The sequence below is a fragment of the Octodon degus genome, unplaced genomic scaffold (genome assembly GCF_000260255.1).
Source record: "Octodon degus isolate 3935 unplaced genomic scaffold, OctDeg1.0 scaffold00240, whole genome shotgun sequence".
NCBI classification, from domain to species: domain Eukaryota; kingdom Metazoa; phylum Chordata; class Mammalia; order Rodentia; family Octodontidae; genus Octodon; species Octodon degus.
In genome coordinates this window covers 923,040-934,290 of record NW_004524816.1, presented here as the reverse complement: position 1 = coordinate 934,290, position 11,251 = coordinate 923,040, and the positions used below count along the sequence as shown (strand labels likewise).

Here is an 11,251-nt window from a genome sequence, read left to right as displayed (position 1 = left end):
TTTTTTTTTTCTTTTTTGCAGAACTGGGAATTGAACTCAGGACCTTGCACTTGCCAGGCAAGTGCTTGTTCTACTGGGCCATCTCCCCAGCCCCCCGCCTTTTTTTTAACCTTTTTTTTTTTCATTTGATATATTCTATATGCAGGGTTTTCAAAAAACCCTAGAAATTGAACTGAATTCCTAGAACTAAGAATTTCACATAATAAAACAAAGCAGAACTCTAAGGAAACTTAATCACAGCATAACACTATGCATTATGGAAAATAACTGAAGTAGAACTTGCGATTATGTGATAGAAAGAGTTTTTAAGCATTAGGGTTCAGGATAATCACAAACCATTTCCCGGTTCAGAGTTGTAGAGCCACAAATTTTCACTTTCAACACTTTTTACCAGGAATGTTCCCACAACTAGATTTATATTGAGAAAAACTGGCCAGACGTGTCTTTTTTTTTTTTTCAAAAAACCTTTAACATTTCAGTTCCACCATTCACTAGCTTAGAGGTCTTAGAAAAGATACATGACTTCTTTATGTCACATATTTAAGATGAAAATAGTAATGCAAGGTTTTGTAAGTATTAGTGAAATAATGACTATAAACTGCCTGACATATAGTAGAGTCTTAACTAACATTAATTTCACTTCCAAAACATATACTGTGTCTCTTGTTTTTTCTTTTTTGGTATGGGGAATTAAACTCAGGGCCTTCCACTTGCCATGCAAATGTTTGTGCCACTGAGCTATATTCCCAATCCTTACTGTGTTTCTTCCTAATCTCAGCCCAAACTAGAATGTGTACTTATTGATCAAGTTAACTATAAACAATTCAAGACATTTAAAATCATAAAAATTCACATACCTCAACTGATAAATTTTCAGTCCCAAAGTATTTTGTTATAGCTGAATGACTGAGGCATGACAGAACATTGATTCAATCACACCATTAGCCAAGATACAAAAGCAACTAATGCAAGAATTTGAAATTTATTTGAGTCAATAAAAGCAACCTCAAGTCCATACTCAGCACCCTACCTTGGACCTTGTTTTATGAACTAGGAAAACTTGCTTTATGAAGGAATTAGAGGTCCCTTAGATGAAGGTTTAAGTTAAATCCTTGTCACTTTTGCAGATAGATTCTCATTCCTCAGCCTTGTATTTCCAGTCATCCTCATGCCTTAGATACAGCAAAATTCTCTGACAGGAACCCAACAAATAGCCAGACCATCCAAAGCAACATTTCTCAACACGAGAGCTCTGTTTGCATCAATAACTGATGACAATAAGGAACAGCTCAGCACATCATAAGATGTGCAGAACTTGGCCTTCGGAGGCTCATGAAAGTGCTCTCACTATTTATCAGGACTTGACCAAAGTCAAAAGAGGTTATAAACAAAATCTGACCAAGACCCTTCTCAGTGGAACCCTGTCCTAAGGCTTTGCCTTCATTACACCAAAGCCATCAAAACCTTCCTATTTGCATGCTGAAAAGTCATCACTAGCCAACCCTACAATAGAGAACCTTCCTAATCCACATGATGAAAAGGCATCCTAGTCAACCCTACAGCAGAGAACTTTCCTAATCCATGCACTGAAAAGACATCACTAGTTAACCCTATAACAGAAAATCTTTCTAATCCACATACTGAAAATGCATCACTAGTCAACCCTACAACACAGAGCACTGGAGAAAGCCCGACAGAGTTTCTACTGAGGCTTTTAAAAGCTAGAAATATAAACTTACATCTCTAAATACGTACTCAGTTCTTATTTTTATCAAAACTGTATGCATACAGAATTTTAAGTCATAGAGCATGTATCAGTGTCAAACAGAAGCAGTTGTTCCCTTATCCTCAAAGACATTAACTTCACTCCTCAAGAGAATCTGCTTTCAAATATCTGTTTTGGCTCTGTGTGTGTGTGTGTGTGTGTGTGTGTGTGTGTGTGTGTGTGTGTGTTACTGGGGACTGAACCCAGCACTTGGCACTAACCTGCATCCCAGTCCCTTTTATATTTGGTTCTAGACACAAAGCCTCACTAAGTGACAGAATTTCTCAGACTGGACTCACACGAGTGCCTGGCTCAGTTCCTGTGCATGATGGGATTATAGACATGCAGTACCAAGCCAGGCAGTGTCCTTTAATATTGACCTCCACACTTCTAAATAAGTTTGGGCTTGACTTTATCTAGCTATGCAAATATGAGTAGCAGCGGGTCCAAGTTATATACTAAAATTTTATTTCTTTTCCTGAACATATTTTTGTTTTTCTTAGAGTTCTGTATCACCTCTTTCTAAAGAATTCAGGTGATTTCTCTCAGCATTTACTTTTAAGTCTTGTTAAATCCTCTGGTGCCCAGTGTTTTAATATAATCACCTACAAATGCAACCTGTCAAATAATTTCTCACTTCTATTTTTCCTAGAGACATTTCTCCTAGACCTTACATGAGATTTCTATTTTAATTTGAACTTGTATTCTAAATTTATATTATTCTGGGCCCCATGATTTCCATTTTTGTTTTACTTTTTCTTTTAGGGAAGGCTGATTATTTTGTAATGACTGGAGTTCAAGTGCAAATTTTTAAGAAAACACAATTGTACCATTGATGTTATACAGATATGTCCAAGTAGAAAATTAACCAATTTGTAAATTACTTTTGGGCAGTGGAATTAAAGTGCCTGCAAGCAGGTGAAGGAGCCGGGGATTTGATCCCTGCCATGCCAGCCCTGCCCCCAGGGTGTGCTGAGATGGCAATTGAGGCTGGGCATAGTAGTGCACACCTGTAATCCCAGCTCTTGGGAGGCTGTAAACAGGAGGATCACTAGTGAGACCCTGAACACCCTGTGACCCTTCCTTAAAAGTAGAAAGGAAAAATTACTCTTAATGATGGTTACCAATATTCTCATCAATGGCAAAATTTAAACAACTTCCTAAACCAAACTAAAAAATAGTGACAAGCTCCATAGTGAGAAAGCCAAAGGCTGGAACACTAGCAATGGAAAATGCTTGAAAACTTGAAAGAGTTTCTCTGATATTTGATTGTCATCTGATTTTGGTATTCATTACAGTTGAACACTATGTACAAGTAACAGGAAAAATTAATTTACTGACCATAAAAAAGAGAGAAACTATGCTATACACTCACTTGAAAATTTTTAAAGTCTTCTCAGTAGGGTTTAGTTATTACTTTTGTTCCCAAAGAGCAGCAGTGAGACACACACACACACACACACACACACACACACACACACATTCCACTAATTGGGGTTAGTGTTCAGTCAGATCTGCCCTGAAAAGAATCTCAAGCCAACCATGTACGGTGTGCTTATCCTCTGTTAAAATAAAACTTTGGCTTCTTAAGGTGCCTCTAACTTTTCCATTAGATAAAATTAATGCCTTTCCTCTGACTAAGGGGTTATGAAGGCATAATTCTCAGAAATGAAAGTTTTGAATGCCTCAAATTCCATGTGCAAATAAATTACTTTTGAGAGAATAAAAATGTACATTAATTTCAGTGCCTTTAACATTGTTTTAAATCTTTTTTGCTATGTAAAACTGTCAGGGCCATAGGCAAAAGCCTGCATCCAAACAGGAAGATAAGAGCTTCCAGGTTTTTATGGAGAGAAACACATAGGCAAGTGTGAAGGTCAGTGTCACAGGCAAAGTAAGGAACTGTAGCCTGCTGGATGAGGATTCAGGCCCCAAGTTTTGCTCAGCTTCTTATGCAGAAGACTGCAGCTCCTACATGACCCCCATGGCCCCAGCAGTTGCCTATTTGTCCCTTCACGTCCTCCAGTGACTGCCTACGTGTCCCTCAATGTGTGTACCCAATCACAGACCACACTCCTTTGAAAGCTGTCACTTATCTTTTCTAAGTGTCAGCTTTTTAAACTGAAAGCAACATCAGCATTACCTTCAAGAGCTATTGTGAGAATTGAACTTCATAAAAATAAAGGTTACATCAACCAAGTTTTTATGATGTCTTCAAAATCCAGACTATTAGCATATGGGTGTCTTGGATGGTGTCTATGTTCATGAAAATGCATCTCACGGTTGATGTGTAGAAGTCAAGGTGGTCTTATTCCCACCCTCCTTCTATGGGATTCTTGGGCCTTCTTGCCTTATAAATTTGTGCAGATTTTAGTTTCTAACACAAACATACTGCCACATCTTTTTTTTGCCAACTCAGCCTGCCCTAAGGGTGGGGCTGGCACAGCATGTGGTGCCAGGGCTTGGACTGCGGTGCCCTGCACCTGCCTAAGCTTGCCTAAGCAGGTGCTTTAGACTGCTGGGCTATCTCGCTGGCACTCCCACAACTTGATGTCCTTTGTTTACCCGTATTTTTCTGGACAGAAGTTTTCTTTGAGAAGGGACTAAAAACTCCTTGAGAACAGTGATAACTATTAGTGGTTTTTTATCCTCTGTGGTACCCAACACAAAGTCACGCTCAGAATTGCTCATTGCCTACTGGTTTTTAGTTGGCAAACATTTCCTACTATAATCATGATTGTCAGCACTGCTTGTGCATCTACTGAGGACATGTTGCATGACAGCGGTGCTTCACTCTGATACCAGAGATTCTAATTTAGTTCATACTGGACAAAGTCTGGGTGTTTGTGGTCTGAAAACTTTCCTCAGGTAACTGTAGTTTATCTGGTAAGAGCTGATCTGTAAATCGGGTGGGCAGAGAAACATGCTGCGTGGTGAGTGGCAAACACTGAGATTTTCCTATCAGCCTGGAGGACACAGAATTTGAATAGGCTCCACCTGTTGCTAATTATTTGGCAATCTTTATAGATCTCTAATATCTGATTTCTGAGGTGCTTTAGATAGTTCAGCCCTTTTGCGATACCTGTTCTGTATACCTGGACCACAAGACTTGCCTAGTAGTAATCTTTTGTGACACGTCCTTCATGGACTAGGGATGCAGACAGCACCAGGAAATCTCTACCTGGAATCCAAAGCAATTTTAATGCTTTGGATCCTCTTCTCCACATACCTGAAGTTGCCTATGCTCAGAGGAGTTAGAAAAGATAATTCTAAACCCAGTATGCTACTTGCTCAGGAACTATCCATAACAACAATTATGTTTTAAAAAGCAACTACGTACAACAGTGACAACAAGTCACTGCTGTCAAAGAATTTATAATCAAAGAAGGCATTTTAAGACTATGGGCATAAAATTTATTACATAAGGTTTAAAAGATCATAACATCCAAGAAAGTAAATAACAAAGAATAATAATAATAATTGGATTTTTATCACAGGTGAAGCATGCTTTATATCCCTTATCCCACTAAATCCTTATGAATGTACAAGGCAGGGACAGTAAAATGTGAAAAAGGTTGAGGAGCTTGCATAGCATTAGAAACCACTAGTGCTGTGGGGAGGACTTGAAGCCAGATAATCAGACTTGAGGGGACACTGTGGGTGATTGGAGCACTTTTTGTGTTACTGAACCAACAAGGGCCCTGGTTGTTCAGAGGAGATGGCTAGCACAGTAGGATGAAGGAAGGGGGCGCTCCCTGTGGCAGTGGGGTTGCAGCACATCTGGAAACAAGCTGAGAGCAGTAGTTCATGTCTCTAGTCCTGGCACCCGGATGCCTGAGGCAGAGGACGGCATGTCCAAGGCTGACCTGAGCTAACGCATAGCAAGTTCAGGACAGGCTGGACAACTACTGTCTCAAAAAATAATTTGAATAGATCAAGGATGATCCTGAAGTACTTATCGCATGAATTCCAGTCCACCAGAAGCTGCTGAGGAAACTAGAGCAATGGTGGCTACACAAAACACGGCAGGTCTGGTCTGAGAGCATCCTTCAGCTTCAGAGCCTGAGAAGGATCACGCTTGGCTCCAGGCTTTCAGCTAACATCTGGGTAGTTTTATATAGAATTAATGCCGCCCAAATTCAAGAAGGCTTGTTTTTCATGAAATCAGGAAATTGGGCGACCTCTTACATGCACAAGGAAGACAATACATTGAGTAATATGACTGCTCCACAAATGTTTTCCTAACAGTGTTACCAAGAAGCAGCATTTGGTAATCATTCGTTCATTCTTCCTTTCATTTCCCAAGTATTTTTATTGAGTGTTTTACTACACAAATAACAAGGATGAGCAGAACCAGCCCTGCTTTCCCAAAGGTTAACCTAGGAGAGTGGCTGGACATGACTCACCCAGGGGGTGACGTGACTCACATTAATGGTATCCTGATCTGATACACTTATGACTTGGGAATGAAAGTCTACTGTCTGCCAGATTTGAAGTCTGCTGCTGATGTAGAGTGAAAATAGCTCCTGTGCTGCGTAGGCCCTGTGCACACCTGTGTGGGAATAAGGAGTGCAGCTGCCTGTAGGGAGGTGGCTCAGGGAGCACTGTGTGAGCCGATGCTGGATATTTGATAAATTCTTGATTTAAAAACCAGGTTTCTTTCCTCTGTGCCTTTTCAGACTCTTCAGTGCCCCAACATGCTGCGAATTTCCAAAGGGATGCCGTGCGTGTATCCTGAGGTTCCACTTACGCAGAGTGAGGTATGCCTCTCGTGTGTGTCCCTCAAGGAAATCGCACTTAGCACCCACGTGAGCATTGGATGGACCGGATGGGTACCGGCCGTGAAAGTGGGCCAGGGGGAATGACTTGCTTCCACAAGTTAAGAAGATTTGTAATAAATCTCCTAAAACTCACAAATCTTTTTGATCTGTAAAGGATTTTGAAAGGAAGCTCAAAATGGAACAAGTGGCTGTTTACATAAATGGCCTACAATACCTCATGCTAATATGATCAGCTTTGTTAACTGATGATTCATCAATTTTAAAGCATCTAATTACTTATTCCAACTTCCAAAAATAAATTTCCCATGTCAATATTTCTAAGTGTCAGAAGAAAAGCATAAATTCAGGAGGAATTAATTATATTCATGATTTGAGATAGAATTAAGTCTAAGAATTACTAATCTTTTGAAGACGGCCTGTGTTCATAATCACCTGCAAAAGGGCTGAGAGTTAGCACACACTAAGCGAGAATTATATATTAAAAGAAGAACTTCATGAAAACTTATTTAGAGAAGAAATAGATGAAATTGACTATTATGGGTACCTTACTGCACAAACATGATTGCAAAGATTAGTCACTGATTAACCTTTGCACATTAGATATGCCTAACTGGAATTTGAAAGTCATGAACCTTATTTATTTACATGACTTTGGAAAACATTTTTGCCCTATTTAGATAGTTAAGTTAAAAGAAGCTTTAGATGTAGGGAAAAAAACCAACTTTGAACACGTCAGTAATTTTATTTAACTAAATGCAAAGATCAGTAAGAGATGATAAGTAGTTCAAAAGAATATTTCGAGAACAAGCATGGAAATTTACCAGCAATGCTGAAATGTGTTTGCTAATGGACTCCAAAAGGGCTAGAGAATAGTGGGAGAATATAGTGTCCCTTTGCTGGGACACAACACCCAACACTTAAAACTTAAAGGAGAGATTTAACTTAGCTTACAGTTTTAGGCTATTCAGTGCGTGGTCAGGTGACTCTAAGGCAGAAACACCATGATGGAAGGGTATGCAAGAGAAAAGATGCTTTGTTCATGGTGGCTGGGGACAAAACCAAGGAAATAGGGCCAGAGAAGAGGGGGCAAGAGGCCACATATACACTCCAAGATCAAGCCCCCTTTAACCATCAGAGTTACCCAGGAATATACTTTATTAATCTCCTGGGTGGCTTTCAATCCAAACAAGTTGGCAGTCCAGTTTAACTGGCACAGAGAGGGGAAATCTTTCACATTCCAATGAGAAAAATTTATCTGTATATCTATTAGCAAGATTTTTTGTACTTCTCTCAGTTGCCTATGACTTATACAGTTGAAAAGTAGTTCAAAGACAATGACAGACTCAGGACCCCCACGGAATATGATGACCTGGATAGGTATCTTTAAACAATGTACATGGTTCCAAGCAACCATCTCTGATTGATTGATTCTTTCCCTTATTTTATCTCAGTATCATTAATTTTTGCTCTGATATTTTTAATCTCTTTCCTTATACCATTTTTGTATTTGGATCATAGTTGGCTTTCTAGGACCTTGTGGTGCAAAATTAGGTTGTTTATCTGCACTCACTCTGTTTTGCTGTCATGGGCATCATAGCTACAAACTGCCTTCCTAGGATTGTTTCCACTGTATCCCAAAGGTTCTGCTATATTGTACTGACATCATACTGTCTCATTTCATCCTTTATTTCTTCTATGACTGAATGATTATTCAGGAGAATATGGTTTAATTTCCATAGATTTGCACAGCTTCTGTAGTTCTTTCTCCACTGATTTCTAGTTTCAATTCACTATAATCTACTAGTATGCATGGGATAATTCTGATTCTTTTGTATTTGCTTAAGTATGCTTTATGGGCTAGTGGGTGGTCTATTTTAGAGAAAATCTTATGTGCTGCTGAGAATAATGAATACTCTATTATTGGGTGGACCACTCAACATTGATTAACTCTATTTGTTCAAAGGTTTGGTTCAACTTTAATATTTCTTTGATGACTTTTTGTCTAGTTGACCTGTCTATTTGTGGCAGTGGGATATTGAGGTCTCCCATTAACTGTGCTGGTATTTCTCTGATTTCTCATGTCCCTATACATTTGTCTTATGAAGTTGGGCACTCTGGTGTTTTGGTACATATATGTTTATAATTATCATCTCTTTTTGCTAAATTGTTCCTTTAACAAATATATGATGACCTTCTTTGTTCTAAGTTTTGGATGGGAATCAACCCTGCCTGAGAATAGGATAGTGCCTTAGTTACATTTCTCTTATTTCTGAGATAAAATACCCAATGCTCAAAGTTAATAGAGGGGGCCCAAGGAGATGGCTCAGTAGAATAAGTGCTTACCTGGCAAGCACAAGGGCCTGAGTTCAATCCCCGGTACCTTACCCAACCCCCCCCCCCCCCAAAAAAAAAAAAAGTTAAAGGAGGGAAGGTTTATTTAGCTCGTTGTTCACAGAGGCTTCAGTCCATAACTGGCTGGCACATGGCCGAGGGGCGATGGTTAGTAGTGGCTGAAGACAGCCAAAACAATAAGCAAGCCTTAATGTCTTTCTTTGATACTCTACTTAGGCTGCTAGGATTAGGGTGGCACAAACAAATCAGTGACCTAATCGTATGACCTTCATCTCCACATCACACACATGACAGTCAGCTGTCTCTGAAGAGCACTCCTCACCATGACTGCATGAGACTTTGGAGGATATTCAGACACAAGTCATAGCAGACAGCTACTCCTTTTTACTGAGTCCCACTTCCATGGAATATTAGAGTGTCACACAAACATCCTTTGATTTTTAACTTTTGAACTAAATATGTTTCTGGTTTCTTGTGTACTGCATTTCGTTTTTGTTTCTTGATCCATTCTGCAAATCTGTGTCTTTTGATTAGAGAGTTGAGGTCATTTACATTCAGAGTTATTACTGAGAGGTTTTAATTTTTAGTGTCATCTGATTATTTCTTGTTGATCATTTCCTTTGTTTTTCTTTTTGTTTAACTGTTCATCCTAGCAGAGACACACATGTCATTTGACTTACTAGGATTATCTCTTTGCAGGATACCTTGGAGATTTTTTTATAATGCGGGTTTCATGGTTATGAACTTGCAAGGTGTTCCTGGTCATGGAAATACCTTATTTTCCCATCTATAATGAAGGAGAGATTGGCAGGATTTTTAAATTGGGCTTTGCATCATAGCCCAAAAAGTAAAGACCCATACCAATGTCATTAGAAATGAAAAAAGAAAGTGAATAGATTCTATCAAAATCCAGAAAGTCATTGGTAACTGTTTTCAGAATCTTAGTTTGATAAGATGGAGAATTTAGAATAATGAGAAGAAATGAATAGACTTCTAGATACATGTGAACAACCAAAGCTGAACAAAAATATATAAAAATCCTAAGGAATTCAATAAAACTGAAGAAGTAAATTAAAAAAGAACTGCTATGACCTCATGTGTGGCTTGTGCCATCAGCCTTTGCAGCTGCAAAGGGTTTGGCCAGATGTCTCACGCTATTTTGCTGGTGCAGCCTACCAAGAGGCCAGAAGGCAGAATGTACGCTGACTACGGATCTGTTAATGAAGGCATGGAAGGCATTTGTAAAATGTATGAAGAACATCTGAAGAGAATGAACCCAACCAGCCCCTCAGTCACGTACAGTATCAGTCAGCTGTTTGATTTTATTCACTATCTGGCAGACCTCCGTTGACTTGTTTACCGAGTTGACACCCAGACATACCAGGCTAGTAACAAAGACTGGATCAAAGAGAAGATCTACGTGCTCCTTCGTCGGCAGGCGCAACAGGCTGGCCAAAAATTGAGTTGGAAACAGCAGGGGCGGTGGGTGGGGGGCGGGCTGGGAGCGCAGGTGTGTGCCGTGCTCGCCGTGGAGCGCTGTCCTGTGAGCCTCTTTCCATTTTGTTACACTCTAGCCACGATTGAATGCATTAGATGAAATGTGAGGTGTGAGGATCTTCTTAACCTGAAACTTCCATTGAGCCTTTATTTAAAAAATTAAACATTTTTTTTGATTCAGATGGAAATTGTTCCTTGTCGATGTTGGCTCCAGTCCTTCAGATTGTTCCTACTGGCTTTATAACATTCACTGTACTAATCTTTTAAGATGGGGTAGGGGATGATGACAAAGTTTAGCTATGTCCTCAAGAAAAAGTCTTAGTGAAAAATAGACGTTCTTTAGTTATATTCTTTTTAAAAAAGAACTACTAATTAAGAAAAGCACAACTCCTAAAGACTTCACTGCCAAGTTCCTAAGAACTTTAGAGAAGATCTAATGCTAATACTCTCAAACTCTAATGAAGTTAAAAGAAAAAGAGTACACTATGACATTCTGTCAACTTGAGATGTCAGAAGCTTGGCTAGACCAGCTGGGTGATACCCTACCCTGGGGTGTGGTGGCCCCGCCCTGGGGCAGGGAGGGCCCTCCCCTAAGCTGACTGAACACAAAAGGGTGTCTATAGGGGTTGAGGAAGTCTTCTGCATGCACCACTTCCTCGGAGGAGCTTGCTCAATGCAGCTGCGCCACTTTAGAGGAGCTTGGATCGTCAGGGCAGCAGCCCTGACTTCCTTCCGGGAGCTCCAGTCTTTGAAGTCGGCGTGGAAGGAAGAGAGAGGCTTGGTAGATGCTGCAGCTGTGCTCCGCCTCTGCTTTTCGTTATTTTCTGCCTCCATGAACTGCTGCCATCTACCTTTG

The 11,251-nt window shown here is 39.9% G+C and overlaps 1 pseudogene; it reads left to right on the top strand.

The window, feature by feature from the left end:
- Positions 1-10,042: 10,042 nt before the first annotated feature.
- On the top strand, positions 10,043-10,495 carry LOC101583488 (annotated as a pseudogene).
- Positions 10,496-11,251: the final 756 nt, after the last annotated feature.